Raw genomic sequence first — 17,377 nt, forward strand, 5'->3', positions numbered from 1 at the left:
GTGACGACGGTTTCTGAGCCGAGACATCCGTGTCAGCAGGGTCTTGCGCAGATAACGGCATGAAAGGCATGGGACTCCTGAAAAGAAATTAGGGATTTTGTTAAGCCCTCATGTCACACACCAGTTAGTCACAATTATGTAAGGAGAGCAATATTGTTTGAAATAACAATGAATGTCAAATGTAGTGAAGCTACTACCGAAGCTCATTGCAAAATACTTGAGAAATTTGTCATCACTTATCATTCTACTTATGCAAGTGCACTATAGCATGAAAGGGCTTTATGAACAATAAAAGGTTTTGTTCGCATGCTTGAGCAAACACACCTGGGTAATTTGATATATTTTAGTAATATTAACAAAACTCCTATTCCAATTCTTATCACAGCACTTTTGCATTGCATATACCTCGGGCAGCGATACAAAGCAACACAAATTGCAAAATACGCTTGTTGCTTAATTTCTGGACTGTTGCTACCACATGTAGCACGCATCTTAATCATCGTGATTAGGCTTTAACCTAATCTTGCCCTCAGTAGCACAGGGCGTGACCTTCACAGTTTACTGCACATGAAATCGTGTACCACTCTGCACCTGTCACTTCGCTTCACAAATTTACCTTTGGTTGTCATCCCTGTGCATGTCTTGCTGTGGAAGGCCCCATGAATGACTGTTGTTTTTTCCAGAAGTTTTGCAGTGAGATCTTTCTCTAAAATAGCAGAGGTAGAGTGCGCACCAGGACATGCAAGAAAATCGGAGGCTTCAGAAATGACTCTGTCTGCTTCGAGCACAGTCTTCGCAGCACCTTCAGCAACGAGTTTTCGCTTGAGGAATGTTCTGTACGTAATCTCGGTCGCACTCAGGCTGAACAGAACAGCCCTTTCAGAGGTCACCGTGCCAGAACTTGCTTCCAAGCTTGACAGTGCATAAACAGTGCCTTCGTAGTCGGAAAAATTATGCACTGACCAGTACGCTGAAGGGGTCTTCAGGTCCCCGAGATTGTTTGAGTCAAGAGCTGGCCATTGCGTGCACTCCACTGCCGACTCGTCGTCGCAGTTTCCACTGTCGTGCACGGCCGTAGGTACACTCATGCAGGCTTTCTTTTGCAGCCCGGGTTTTCGAGCACGGTAGACGTGCCACGCTTGCGTGGTGCACGTTTCGGGGGTGCCTTTGAGCTCAAATACTTAGGCGTATTGGGCAAAAGCGTGGGCACTGCTTCCGATGTGCGCGGGCACTCCGCGTGCGATTCTCACTTCTTTGCCGGCCACTACGTGCACGTAGTCACGAAGTATGTACCGTTCTTCAAAGTGCAGCTCACAAACTGCGCAGTTCTCATCCAGAGGCTTGTCAGCGCGATGGAGGTTCCGCTCCCAGGCTTTCCTTCGAACCGCATATTTCGGGACGCTGAACAACGACAGCTTCTTCTCGGCTGGGACGCCCGCATAGCCGGTGCGACATCCCGGTGCGTAGCAGTGACGATGCCTTCGATTAGGCATGCCACACACTTTGATGGTAACTGCAGGATAAAACAGTGATCACAAAAGAACGAGCTACGCAAAAAAAAAACCACCGCCGCTAGCTGCTCGAGAACATTCCTGACGCTGCGTCTGCTCCGGCGCAACCCAATCCACTTCGACCGCAGCGCCACCACAGCATTTTCAACGCGGAGCGCCTCACCTCCTAGCAAGCGCGGAGCCGGTTATTCGGCCCACTCAAAACCTTTCTAGTACACTCTAGTACGGCGGCGGCCGCGTCGGCGGTTTCGTTTCGGGAGGGGGGCGTGGCACCCGTCGTTGCCCTCGATGCAGCCGGCATGCTCGGCTGCGCCTTGGGTAGTGAACTATAGTCGGATGCAACTTTAGAAAAAAGGGGAGGCACCGCCCAGATGACCGAAGCGGCGAAGTCACTGGCCGTCCGGCGCATGACGTCGGTCCAGAGTGCGCGCCCATTGGTGGATGCTCGTGTGCATCCGCCTCAGAGGAGTAAACGCCCCCTTTTTTCTAAAGTTGTATCCGACTATAGAATACTCTCTAGTGGCGCGAGCGGCGAGGTGCAGGCGAGCCGTTTTCTAACAGACACCATGAGATGGCGCCACCGCAACTCTTCATAGGCACAGGAATTCGCGTAGTTTTGAAAAGGTCGTCTGTCATCTTGCGTTTTTCATCTCATTTACTAATAAGAATCGCTCATTTATTACTTCTTGCTGTTCTCCGCCTGTCAGTTACAGTGACTAGGCTTGTTAATTATTGAACCGCGTGCGAAAACCACGTACCTAAGCAAGGATACAACATTCCTACTGTCGCGTCGTCTGCTAAACTCCGACTTGCAGAGAGATTTTTTGGCGCAAAACACCATCGCAGAATGACAAGCGGTCAGCATGACATACAGAGCAAATTATTTGCGCGACCATTGCTGTGGTTTGAAGATCAAGACCCGAAAGCAATGCCATTTAGTGTGTGTACTCACAGCCATTGTCCACACACTTTCAGAAGTAAACCGTTTAAGCTAAATTTTATGCGGCATTTTTAGCTCATATATGGCTCAGAGAAGTCAATGGTCTTGTAAATATGATCGATTTACCGCTATGATGTGAGTTTTGTTGTTTTTGATGTAGTAATAATTATAAAATTGATGTCACAGCCATGTACAGATGAACACCATATGAAGCTTTTATTTACAACTGACTTCAGTGCAGAAATGATCAGAAAAAAATCTTGTTTGCAAAAATTCACAACTTCTCTGCCATTGCCTTGTTCAGCACCTACTCAATTTAAGGTGCTTTGACGCCTGCCGCTTGCTGTCGCTGGCTCGATTAATGCTCTTCGTGAAAAAATGCAGACGAGTAGTTAGGTAAAATGCAGTTATTTCTGCAGCTATGGTATGAGCGTGCTCAGGGCATCCAAGCTCAGTTTGCTGCTTTTGCTTAGCAAGGTCCAAAACATCAAGCACACTTTCAGAGTGCAGCTCTGAAAGGCTAAAGCAGGTTGTGAATGACTCTTCGAGGTCAGCCACAAATTTAAACAACTTGCTTGAAGGGTAAAGTAACCCACCATTGTCCTTTAAACGGACAAGCTCGGCCATGTTTAAATTGTCCACTGCCTCCTTGGTGAGCAAACGAAGGTTAAGACACCTTTCACAACCCGTTTTAGAGCGCATTTTCGCGCGACGTAACCAGCAATGTAAAAGGTTAGCCTGCAGTCGCTTGATGCCACAACAATGGAAGAATGGTCAGGCACAGCTTTTGTGAGCAGGGCGTCGGCTGCATCCAAGTTTCCGGCATCGAGAAATCTGTCAATGAGTTTCTCCCTCCCAGTGCAAGTATCCTGCTCACCAGCATCTGCATTCAAGAGTGAACTTAAAACAGCAGGCTCGCAGTTTCCTCTTGACACAGAGTGTGCAAAATTGCTGAAGCTGAGACAGTTCACGGCCCGCAGGGGCGTCTGCGTCAGCAGGCGTTTGGTGTGTTGCGACACCACGTACCCGAGCACACGAGGGTTGGATCCTCCCGCGTGTAGCCGTGCGCGGCTTAGCCGTGTCTGGGGAAAGGGGGATCCTGGAGGTTGAGCCGATGCTGGGTGTCTGGACCTTTAAGGCCCCCCGGCGGAGGCAACACACCTCTTCGGCCTCTGCTTCACATAGACGGCACCTCCAGACTGACCCACCTGGAGGAAATCGGCAGTCGTCTTTTCCTGTCTCTCCCTCCTTCAATCTTCGTCTTTATCTCTCACTTTTTGACCTTTCCTGTCTCCTTCTCTCTTCTATTTACTTCCTTTTTCCTTGGCGGCAAGGGTTAACCCTGTGTGGTTATCCAACCTTGGGTACACCATATTTGGTTATAGTGGCGGCGTACGGCTGGCGTTGTGCAGACTTGCATGCAAGCTCTGCCGCGTCCCCTCGTTGGGCTCCGTGGTGGGCGGTCAGCGCTGTTGCCGAATTTTGATATATTTCATGGAAACTTCTTTCCCCAAACTTCCTGATCGCCCTCAGAAACGAGGGCGCACCAAAGATCTCTTTCAATTTTTCGGACAAGTCCTCAACTTTCCTCGATTCCACGTGACTCACTCAGAAAAGCTAGACAAACTAGTGCAATCCATTTCACCGTTCCTTCTTTACAAGTCTTTAACCGAAGTTTTCGGTACAGGATATAAGGTGTCGAGAACGTCAAGTGGCGATCTCCTTTTGGAGCTCCAAAATCAGAAGCAGTATGAGAAGCTGCCGCAACTTGTGTCATTTAGGGAGACCCAAGTAACATTAACACCGCACCGTACCATGAACACAAGCCGCGGTGTTGTCTCGGACGATGACTTGCTGGAGCTCACTGAGGATGAACTCTTGGAGGGCTTCAGTGACCAGAACGTTATCAATGTTAAAATAATTAAGATCAGGCGTGACAGCAAAGAAATCAAGACCAAACACCTCATATTGACTTTCGGCTCAAGTATTCTGCCCGAGTCTGTAGAGGCCGGGTACATCAAGCTCCGTGTTAGGCCATATGTGCCAAATCCGCTTAGATGCTTCCAATGCCAACTCTTCGGTCACAGTTCGCAGAGCTGTCGAGGCCGTCAAACCTGTGCGAAGTGCAGTGCACACGAACATACTTCTGAAGCTTGCATGAACACTCTCCATTCTGTAAACTGTGAAGGCGAGCACGCCGCATACTCGCGGTCGTGCCCGTCCTGGAAAAAAGAGAGACATAGTCACAATCAAAGTAAAGGAAAACATATCATTCAAAGAGGCACGCAGGCGGGTAGCATACTTGCCAAAGAAAAGCTTTGCCGAAGTGGCGTGTCAGGGGGCAGCGTCACAACGGCCTCCGGCGGCTGTCCGACCCACAGGCAGTGAGACGGCAGCTACGCCGTCTGCCCCCACGGTGGTTGCAGCTAGCGCTGCTCCGCCAACCGAGCAGAAGGGACCTTCTACCCCGAAGTTGGGCGCAGCTGAGACTGCTCCAACCACCCCGGCCCCTTCCAGCGCTGGCAACAGCCGGCGCAGCCAAATTCCCCAGGGAGCCCTATCGACCTCGGGGCCGGTGGGCGCAGCGGTCTTGCCCTCCAAGGCGGGACTCTCCCTGATAACTTCTCGCTCGCAAGAGCACGTGTCCGGCGACGTAACCTCAAGGCGCCCCAAGCGCCTAAGGAGCGACGAGGATCCCTCAAACGCTCCAGAAAGGGCAAAACTCCCGTTACAGGGCCTCGAAAGGGCTCTGTAATCTAAGACATCTTTCAGTTTCCGTACACACAGCACCAACTTACTTTAAAAATGGATACACAAATAATTCAGTGGAATGTCCGAGGTCTTAGAAACCTTGATGATGTGCAGGAAATAATCCACCAACACAATCCAAAAGTGCTGTGTTTACAGGAAACACACTTAAAATCCAAACACACAAACTTTCTCCGACAGTACATAACTTTTCCAGAGACCGCGGTGATGCCGTCGCATCATCCGGTGGTGTGGCGATTCTCACCCATAAAAGTATAGCATGTCAACCTTTACAGCCGACATTCAAATAGCTTTCAAATCTTGTAACCTCGCAGTCTGCGAGAGACAGGTACAGCATGGCCTGAACAAAGTGTCAATGTGGGCAGACAAGAATGGGTTTAAGATCAATCCTAACAAAAGCTCTTGTGTTCTTTTTACAAGAAACAGAGGACTTATCCCAGATCCTTGCATAGAACTGCGTGGACAACAGATACCTGTAAACAAAGAACACAAATTTCTAGGTGTCATACTTTACTACAGACTCACCTTCGTCCCCCACATTAAACATCTCAAAGAAAAGTGTCTAAAAACAATGAACATAATCAAACTTCTATCCCAGACTACGTGGGGTAGTGACAGGAAGTGCTTAATGAATCTCTATAAAAGCCTCATTCGATCACGACTAGACTATGGCGCCGTGATTAACCACTCTGCCGCCCCAAGCGCACTAAGGATGCTAGACCCAGTCCACCATCTAGGAATCCGACTGGCCACTGGCGCTTTCAGAACGAGTCCCATACAAAGTTTATATGTAGAATCAAATGAGTGGTCGCTTCATATCCAGAGAACGTACATCAGCCAAACATATTTACTGAAAGTCCACTCAAATCCTGAACATCCCTGTTTTAATACCGTTAATGACGTGACATATGCTACACTCTTTCGCAATCGTCCCTCCGTAAGACAGCCTTTCTCGCTGCGTGTGAGGGAGCTTAGTGAAGAAATGCATGTTCCACTCCTCGAGCTTCCCCTAATGCATCCAACCAAGCTGCTACCTCCTTGGGAGTGGCAGCTCATACAATGTGATATATCTTTCGTGGAAGTCACAAAGCATGCTCCAGAGATTGAAATCAAGATGCATTTCCGGGAACTCCAGCACAAATACTCCTGCACGGAGTTCTACACAGACGCATCAAAGTCACGCGACGGGGTATCCTATGCAGCCGTCGGTCCATCCTTCTCGGAATCCGACGTACTGCACCCGGAAACTAGTATCTTTACGGCTGAGGCCTACGGACTGCTGTCGGCCGTAAAGCATATAAATAAATCACAGCTCCAGAAATCAATTATATATACGGACTCCCTCAGTGTTGTGAAGGCCTTGATGTCTTTCTGTAATCACAGAAATCCAGTATTTAATGATCTCTACTCCGCACTGTGCAAAGCATATGTATCTAACCAACATGTGATCATATGCTGGGTACCTGGACATAGGGGCATCGAGGGAAACGTTCTAGCCGATCAGATGGCCACATCAATCTCATTGCATGCAGTTAATCCTACTGCTTCGGTCCCTGTCACAGATCTGAAGCCTTTCTTAAGAAGGAAACTACGAAGCCACTGGCAACGCATGTGGGACGAAGAAATCAATAATAAACTGCATGTAATAAAGCCACAATTAGGTTTCTGGCCTCCTGTAACAAAATCCCGCAGGACAGATGTCCTATTCTGCCGTCTTAGAATAGGACACACTTTTGGAACACATAACTTCTTGCTCACGGGAAATCAGCCTCCAACCTGCGGTAGGTGCGGGGAGAGGCTGACCGTCCTCCACGTCCTACTGGAGTGTCGGGAAGCCGAATATGAAAGAAAGAAACATTTTCCCTTAGCATACCGACAGCACATCCCCCTTCATCCTGTTATGTTACTCGGCCCAGAACCTTTATTTGACACCAACGCAGTACTAAGCTTTCTCAAAGATGTTGTCTTGCATATTTTTAGCCCCACATGTTCGTAGCGGGTCCTCTCTCCAGAGGATGCCGCTGCTATAACTATTTTGAATAGCACATGCCTCTAGGCCCTTATGGTTCAAGGGCTCTGGCGAGGCAGTAGTGCTGTAAGCAATTTAACATCTCGCACATTTTAAACATTGCATCACTCTTTTACGATGGATTTTAAAGTTCATAGTATTCGTCATCAGTCATCGCCATAATTTTATAGCACGTAGATTTTACGCACTTTACAGCGACTATTTTAGGCCACTTTACAGCCAAGTCACATCTTCCATAATACATCCTTAACACTACCACCAGTCATGGCGCTCTTTGGCCAAACCTGGCCCTTGCGCCACAAAACAACACACATCATCATCATCAACCTTTACAGCTACGAACGCCCCTTGAAGCAGTCGCAGTGCGAGCTGTTCTGCTAAACAAACTTATCACTTTTTGCTCAATTTATATACCCCCACACTACAAACTAAGCAAACATGAATTTCAGTCCTTCATAGATGAATTGCCAGAACCTTAAGTTGTACTTGGGGATTTCAATGCGCACAACAGCCTGTGGGGTGACTCTCGTATAGATGCGCGAGGTCGTCTTGTTGAACAGTTCCTATTCTCTTCTGGTGCATGCCTGCTGAATAAAAAGGCACCCACATATTATTCTCTCGCCAACAGAACATTTTCATCAATTGACCTCAGCCTAGTTTCCCCGTGTATACTGCCTGAACTCGTATGGGAAGTTATGAACAATCCTTACGGAAGCGACCACTTCCCTATCCTGCTTAGAACACCTGAAGTAAAGGAATATCCACCACAGGCTCCTAGGTGGAAAATTGACACTGCCGACTGGGAAAAATTCCAAACTCTATCTTGTATTTCGTGGGATGACATGTCCTCGCTAGGAATTGACGCTGCTGTGGAATATTTTACAGCCTTCATAATAGATGCCGCATCTAAATGTATATCACAAGTAAATGGCCTGTCGTGCAAACCGCGTGTTCCGTGGTGGAACGACGATTGTAGGATCGCACGTAAAAATCAGAACAAAGCGTGGGGGTTGCTACGCGCCTCCCCCACTGCGGAGAATCTTATTAACTTTAAGAAAGTAAAATCACAAGGAAGGCGAATCCGCCGTCAGGCCAGACGAGAAAGTTGGCACAAGTTTTTATCAAGTATTACGTCATTTAGGGATGAGGCCAAAGCCTGGAACAGAGTAAATAGGATTAGAGGGCGGCAAACACATTCACTCCCCCTGGTAAACACACAGGGAGATACACTGAAAGATCAGGCCGACTCACTTGGGGAGCACTTTGAGGGTGTATCAAGCTCAAAACATTATTCGCAATCCTTCCTAAAATATAAAGAAATAGAAGAATGCAAGCCACTCATCAATAAATGCCGACAGAATGAACCGCACAATTGCCCTTTTAGTGCTGCCGAGTTGAAAGCTGCCTTGAGTGCATGCAAGAGTTCCGCACCAGGATCCGATAGAATCTTGTACGAAATGCTCAAAAACTTACACAATGACACGCAAGTAACACAACTTACACTCTTCAACACTATCTGGGACGCAGGGTACCTTCCAACGGCATGGAAAGAAGCCATTGTGGTCCCTGTTTTGAAACAAGGGAAAGACCCTTCTTCAGTGGAAAGTTACCGCCCGATAGCCCTCACAAGCTGCATGTGTAAGCTATTTGAAAAAATGACAAATCGGCGACTCATCCATTTCCTTGAACAGAAAAAAATACTTGACCCCTGTCAGTGTGGCTTCCGAGAAGGGCGCTCCACAACTGACCATCTTGTACGTGTAGAAGCAAATATCCGGGACGCATTTGTACACAAACAATTCTTCTTATCCATATTCCTCGATATGGAGAAGGCGTACGATACGGCGTGGCGTTACGGTATCTTAAGAGACTTGTCAGAAATGGGCATCCACGGTAATATGCATAATATAATAGAAAGCTATCTGTCAAATCGTACCTTCCGGGTAAAAGTCGGCAATGCACTCTCACGTCCTTTTACGCAAGAAACGGGTGTACCCCAAGGAGGCGTGCTCAGCTGCACGCTATTTATCGTGAAGATGAATACGCTTCGTGCTTCACTACCACCCGCCATCTTTTACTCTGTCTACGTGGACGACATTCAAATAGCTTTCAAATCTTGTAACCTCGCAGTCTGCGAGAGACAGGTGCAGCATGGCCTGAACAAAGTGTCAATGTGGGCAGACAAGAATGGGTTTAAGATCAATCCTAACAAAAGCTCTTGTGTTCTTTTTACAAGAAAGAGAGGACTTATCCCAGATCCTTGCATAGAACTGCGTGGACAACAGATACCTGTAAACAAAGAACACAAGTTTCTAGGTCTCATACTTGACTACAGACTCACCTTCGTCCCCCACATTAAACATCTCAAAGAAAAGTGTCTAAAAACAATGAACATAATCAAACTTCTATCCCAGACTACGTGGGGTAGTGACAGGAAGTGGTTAATGAATATATATAAAAGCCTCATTCGATCACGACTAGACTATGGCGCAGTGATTTACCACTCTGCCGCCCCAAGCGCACTAAGGATGCTAGACCCAGTCCACCATCTAGGAATCCGACTGGCCACTGGCGCTTTCAGAACGAGTCCCATACAAAGTTTATATGTAGAATCAAATGAGTGGTCACTTCATCTGCAGAGAACATACATCAGCCATACATATTTTCTGAAAGTCCACTCAAACCCCCAACATCCCTGTTATAATACCATTAATGACATGACATGTGCTACACTCTTTCGCAATCGTCCGTCCGTAAGACAGCCTTTCTCGCTGCGTGTGAGGGAGCTTAGCGAAGTAATGCACGTTCCACTCCTCGAGCTTCGCCTAATGCATCCAGGCAAGCTGCTACCTCCTTGGGAGTGGCAGCTCATACAATGTGATATATCGTTTGTGGAAGTCGCAAAGCATGCTCCAGAGATTGAAATCAAGATGCATTTCCGGGAACTCCAGCACAAATACTCCTGCACGGAGTTCTACACAGACGCATCAAAGTCATGCGACGGGGTATCCTATGCAGCCGTCGGCCCATCCTTCTCGGAATCCGACGTACTGCACCCGGAAACTAGTATCTTTACGGCTGAGGCCTACGCACTTCTGTCGGCCGTAAAGCATATAAATAAATCACAACTCCAGAAATCAATTATATATACGGACTCACTCAGTATTGTGAAGGCCTTGATGTCTTTCTGTAATCACAAAAATCCAGTATTTAATGAGCTCTACTCCGCACTGTGCAAAGCATATGTATCTAACCAACATCTGATCATATGGTGGGTGCCTCCCCCGGACTGACCCACCCGGGGGAAATCGGCAGTCGCCTCTTCCTATCTCTTCCTCTCGAATCTTCGTCTTTATCTCTTACTTTTCTATCTCTCCTGTCTTCTCTTCACTTCTTATTACTTCGTTATTTTCCTGGCGGCAAGGGTTAACCTTGTGTAACATATCCAGTCTTGGGTATTTATATTAGGTTATAGTGGGATTGTACCGCTGGCGTACGCAGAATAGAATGTTTCTAATCCTGTGGCGTCCCCAGGTTGGGCTCCGAGGTGGGCGGCGGGCATTCCTGCCGAATACAGCAATTCTATATATGGCTTCAAAATTCCCCCCACTCCTTGATCGCTCCCTGAAGAGGGGGCGCACCGATGAAACTTTCAACTTCCTCTTGAAACCGAAAGAAATTTTCCCCAAATACCATGTAATACATAGCCAGCATGAAACCAAAACAGTTCGCACAATATCCCCATTTGTGGTCGCAAAATGTCTGACTGAAGCAATCGGCTCTGGTTACAAAGTAACTAAGATGGGAAGCGGCGACCTTCTTCTCGAAGTGCGTGACAAGCTCCAATACAGCAAACTGACCAAACTTGTTGCGTTCGGTGACATTCCAGTCTCTGTGGGCCCCCACCGGTCAATGAACACTGTACGTGGTGTCATTTCTGATGACGACCTCCTTGAACTTAGTGAGAGCGAACTGTTGGAAGGATGGCAAGAACAAAACGTAGTAAAGGTGCAACGAATTAAGTTAAGGCGTGACGACAAGGAAATTCCAACAAAACATCTAATAATAACATTTGGAACAAGTGAACTACCTGATTCATTAGAGACGGGATATTGCAAACTACGCGTACGACCGTACATCCCCAATCCGCGCCGATGCTTCAAGTGTCAGCGTTTTGGGCATGGGTCTCAGAGCTGCCGAGGGCGTGCTACTTGTGCAAAATGTGCATCTAAAGACCACACATCGGACACCTGTTCTTCTACAACCCACTGCGCTAACTGTGACGGAGACCACCCCGCCTATTCGCGATCGTGCCCGTCATGGAAAAAAGAAAAACAAATAATCGAACTGAAGGTCAAACTAAACATTTCTTTTCCGGAAGCGCGCAAGCGTTTTTCTGTACATAACCAACCGAATCCGTCCTACAGTGATGTGACGCGCCGGGGGGCAGCGCCACATCCTCTGGCGGCCGCGCAAGTCACACGGAGTGTGACGGCGGTTACGCCATCAGCCCCCCTGGCGGAAGCAGCCACTGCTCCTCCGCCCCCTACCACGAAGGGCCAGCAGACTTCCGAGCCTGCCGGTCCTAGGGCCACTGCTCGTGCGGACAGGCCCGAAAAAACCCCGCGCGTGCCCGCTGAGCGGGCGTCATCCAGCGCCTCTGACGAGGCGATGGATGTAACGAAAACTTCTCCGGCGTCTCACACGCCGAAGGAACGGCGTTGCTCCCTGGAGCGCGCCAAGAAAAAAGAACTACCCCGCGTCAAGGGGCCTGGAAAGGTCCCTTGAGCCAACCTAATCCATATCTCTTTACACACACCATAAAACACTTCCAATATGGCCACACAGGTAATGCATTGGAATGTGAGAGGTCTAATACATAATCTTGATGACATTAAGGAACTCCTTCGCAAGTTTAATCCAAGGGTGCTGTGTGTGCAAGAGACACACCTCAATCTTTCACATACTAACTTTCTCAAACAGTACGCCATTTACCGCAAAGATCGCAGTGACGCCTACGCCTCGTCAGGCGGTGTTGCTATTATAGTTGATAAGGGTATCGCCTGTAAGCATTTACATCTGCAAACGCCCCTTGAGGCAGTGGCAATCAGAGCCGTGCTATTTGATAAGCTAGTTACTGTTTGCTCTCTCTACATTCCTCCGAGCCATCAACTTTCCAGAACAGAATTCGAGAGCTTTATTGCAGAACTCCCAGAACCTTACATTCTAGTAGGCGATTTAAATGCACACAACACCCTCTGGGGAGGTTCTCGTTGTGATGCGAGAGGGCGCTTATTAGAAAACTTCCTTTTATCTTCCAATACATGCATACTAAACAAGAAAGAACCCACATTCTACAGCGTGGCCAACAAAACGTTCTCATCCATTGACTTAAGCATAACATCAAGTACATTAGTGCCATACCTGGAGTGGAACGTGATCAAAAATCCATATGGGAGTGACCATTTCCCAATTGTTTTAAAATTAACAAAAAGCGATAAGTTTTCTCCACATCTGCCCCGTTGGAAGGTCGACTGTGCTGACTGGAAACGATACAGAGAGCTGACACATTTGACCTTGGATGACATCTGTACTCTCTCAATCGATGATAGAGTGTCATATTTGACGGCGTTTATAACAGAAACTGCATCAATATGTATCCCTCAAACGAATGGATCACCCTCTAAACGACGCATTCCTTGGTGGAATGAGCAGTGTAAGGAAGCCCGCAAAAATCAAAATAAGGCTTGGAGTCGCCTTCGCGACTGCCCAACTACCGAGAACTTGATCAGCTTCAAGAAAATAAAATCAGAAGGTAGAAGAACGCGCCGCCTTGCCAAAAGGGAAAGTTGGCAGAAATACATCTCTAGTATTAATTCATATACAGACGAAAGAAGAGTCTGGAACAGAGTAAACAAAATAAAAGGCCGCGAAACTCATCCTCTACCATTAGTAAACGCACAAACAGATACTCTTGAGGACCAGGCTGACTGTCTAGGAGCACATTTCGAGCACATTTCCAGTACATCTCATTACACCGATACATTCCTAAAATTCCGGCGACAAGCGGAACAGATGACTCTGGGTGGGAAAGGCACATCCCATGAAGTATACAATCGTCCATTTGGAATGGCTGAGTTCCAAGCCTCACTGAACTGTTGCAACAAGTCCGCTCCAGGAAGTGACAGAATAATGTATGAGATGATTAGACACTTACACCCTGAAACCCAAAAAACACTGCTGTCACTCTTCAATTCCATGTTCTCTGCCGGATACATTCCTTCTGTCTGGAAAGAAGCAATCGTAATCCCTATTCTCAAAGAGGGCAAGGACCCTTCCTCACCCAACAGTTATAGACCTATAGCTCTCACTAGTTGTCTATGCAAATTATTTGAAAAGATGATTAACCGTCGCCTCATCCATTTTCTTGAAAGCAACAAAATACTCGATCCCTTACAGTGCGGTTTTAGGGAGCGCAGATCCACAACAGATCACCTTGTCCGCATCGAGACAAATATCCCTGATGCCTTTGTCCGCAAACAGTTCTTCCTGTCAGTATTTTTAGATATGGAAAAGGCATACGACACAACCTGGCGCTATGGAATCCTCCGTGACCTGTCTGAAATGGGAGTTCGAGGCAACTTGCTGAACGTGATTCAGAGTTACCTCTCCAATCGGACGTTCCGTGTTAGAGTTGGTAACGTTCTGTCTCGTCCATTTACGCAAGAGGCCGGTGTTCCACAAGGTGGTGTGCTGAGCTGCACTCTTTTTATTGTCAAAATGAATTCGATCCAGACTGCCATACCACATACAATGTTTTATTCCGTATATGTGGATGACATCCAGATAGGCTTCAAATCATGTAACCTAAGTATCTGCGAGCGACAAGTACAGCTTTGCATAAATAAATTATCTAAGTGGGCGGACCAGAACGGTTTCAAACTAAACCCACACAAAAGTACATGCGTCCTATTTTCTAACAAGAGAGGCATAATGGCGGACCCCGCAATAGATCTAAATGGAGAACGGCTATCTGTGAGCTATGAACACAAATTTCTCGGAATCCTTTTAGATAGTAAGCTGACTTTTGTACCACACTTGAAGTACCTGAAATCAAAGTGCCTCAAGTCTATGAACTTGCTGAAGCTCTTGTCACGTACATCTTGGGGAAGCGACAGGCGGTGCCTTTTAAAGCTCTACAAAAGTCTAATATTAACTCGCCTTGACTACGGAGCAATAGTCTACAATTCTGCCGGACCTAGTGCTCTGAAAATGCTTGATCCCATTCACCACTTAGGTATCCGCCTTGCTACAGGCGCCTTTAGGACTAGCCCTGTGCAAAGCCTCTACGTCGAGTCAAACGAATGGTCGTTGCACTACCAAAGGACATATTTAACTTTCTCCTACGCCCTTAAAGTTAGGTCAGATGTTAAACATCCTTGTCATTTCACTATATGTGACTTGTCCACTGCTAGGCTGTTTCGTAACCGCCCAGCCACTAGGCCTCCTCTGTCCCTCCGGTTGGAAGCACTATCAGAAAAAACGGGGGTCCCTCTTTTACACAATGACTTAATGGCTCCTACACGGCTTCCACCGCCTTGGGAGTGGCAGACTATCCAATGCGACATCTCTTTCTTAGAAATATCGAAACGAGCCCCGGAGGCACACATATATTCGCATTTTATAGAACTCAAGGAAAAGTACTCATGTGATGAATTTTACACAGATGCTTCGAAGTCTCCAACTGGTGTTGCTCACGCAGCTCTGGGACCCTCACTTTCAACATCTGGACCACTAAACCCACACACCAGTATCTTTACAGCAGAAGCATACGCCATACTTAAGGCTATTCAACACATACGGCTAAAAAATATCGCCAAGGCTATTGTCTTCACAGACTCATTAAGTGTAGTGAGAGCCCTAATTAGCTTACAAAAGCATAAGAACTCGGTTTTTAATGAGCTGTATAGCTTGTTATGTTCCGCATATATGTGCAATCAATCGATTATAATATGCTGGGTACCTGGTCACAAAGGTATAAAAGGCAACGAAGCTGCTGACGAAAGTGCTAGGTCAGTAATTTTTAGCGATGCAGATTCAAATATCCCCATCCCTGCCACAGACCTAAAACCCTTTCTACGCAGTAAATTGAGGAATCACTGGCAGGGCGAATGGGATACACAAAAAATGAACAAGCTTCATATAATAAAGCCAAAACTGGGGAACTGGATAAATGGGAAAATAGCAAGGTACAAGGAAGTACTTCTCTGCCGATTAAGGATAGGCCACACATACGGCACCCACTCTCATCTCTTGACTGGGGGCGATCCTCCAACTTGTGCTAAGTGCGGCTATAATCTCACTGTCCTCCATGCTCTTATTGAGTGCCCTGCAATAGAAACAGAGAGGAAAAAGTATTTCCCTGCTGCATATCGCGAGAATTTACCCCTTCACCCTGCATTTTTTCTTAGCGATGAACCTCTTTTTAACCTGCAAACAGTCTTAGAGTTTTTAGCCGAAACGGACACACTGAAAATCATCTGGCCAGGTAACTTTTAAGCACACGACTAACAGCCCTGCATTCAAGGGCTCTCTTGAAACTCTCTTGTCAGTGTTAAGTTTTATTGCATCATGTTTTAACGAAAGTCCAATGCCATAGCCCATATCACACCCTAGTCATCATCATTATTTTAGCACCTATGTATTCTACTCCACTTACCGCGGAAGTTTTAGGCCCTTTTACAGCCATATCTCACCTACCATGATGAGTTCATTAGGCACGTCACCCACAACACATCGTAAACATTACCACCTGTCATGGCGCTCTTTGGCCAAACCTGGCCCTTGCGCCATTAAACACCACTCATCATCATCATCATCATATGGTGGGTGCCTGGACATAGGGGCATCGAGGGAAACGTTCTAGCCGACCAGATGGCCACATCAATCTCATTGCGTGCAGTTAATCCTACTGCTTCGGTCCCTGTCACAGACCTGAAGCCTTTCTTAAGAAGGAAACTACGAAGCCACTGGCAAGGCATGTGGGACGAAGAAATCAATAATAAACTGCATGTACTAAAGCCACAATTAGGTTTCGGCGTTGGGTGTGTTGCGACACCACGTACCCGAGCACACGAGGGTTGGACCCTCCCGTGTGTAGCCGTGCGCGGCTTTGCCGTGTCCGGGGAAAAGGGGATCCTGGGGGTTGAGCCAATGCCGGGTGTTTGGACCTTTACGGTCCCTCGGCGGGGGCAACACACCCCTTTGGCCTCGGCTTCACGTAGACCCCACCCCCGGACTGACCCACCCAGGGGAAATCGGCAGTCGCCTTTTCCTGTCCTCCTCTCCAATCTTCGTCTTTCTCTCTCGCCTTTTTCATCTTTCCTGTCTTCCTCTCTCTTCCATTTACTTGCTTTCTCCACGGCGGCAAGGGTTAACCTTGTGTATGTGCCCTCCCTTGGGTATAATATATTAGGTTATAGTGGCAGTGTACGGTTGGCGCCTGCAGCCTTGCCCGTTAAGTCCTGCAGCGTCCCCAAGTTGGGCTCCATGGTGGGTGGCCGCCATTGCTGCTGAAAACATACTAAATTACTATGGGAACACCCGCATTTCCCCGCCTACTTGATCACCACCCTCAGAAGAGGGGGCGCACCGAAGACCTGAGCACATGTTTCACCCGCACTAAAGAGACCTACCAGAAATACCATGTTGTACATAGTGAGAACGCTGCAAAACAGGCCAGATTTATTTCCCTTTTCCTAGTAGCAAAATCTTTGACCGAAGCCTTAGGGTCAGGTTATAAGGTAACGAAAATGGCTAGCGGGGACCTTCTCCTTGAGATCCCTCAGAAACAACAGTACGAAAAGCTTGGCAGTCTTGTTACATTTGGTAACATACCAATATTTATTACACAACACCGAACAATGAACAGCTCACGGGGAGTCGTGTCAGAGGCAGACCTCCTAGACTTTACAGAAACTGAACTCTTGGAAGGATGGAAAGAACAAAATGTCACTGAAGTAAAACGTATTATACTTAGACGAGACAACAAGGAAATCCCCACAAAGCATCTTATCCTAACATTTGCATCCAGCACACTGCCAGAAACTATCGAAACAGGATACATCA

General features: G+C 47.3%; 1 pseudogene; it reads left to right on the top strand.

Annotated features, from left to right (window-relative positions):
* The window catches only part of LOC135909552 (uncharacterized), a 218,299-nt pseudogene that overhangs the window by 112,382 nt on the left and 88,540 nt on the right, over nt 1-17,377 (top strand).

This window comes from Dermacentor albipictus, chromosome 7 (genome assembly GCF_038994185.2).
Source record: "Dermacentor albipictus isolate Rhodes 1998 colony chromosome 7, USDA_Dalb.pri_finalv2, whole genome shotgun sequence".
Lineage (NCBI taxonomy): Eukaryota > Metazoa > Arthropoda > Arachnida > Ixodida > Ixodidae > Dermacentor > Dermacentor albipictus.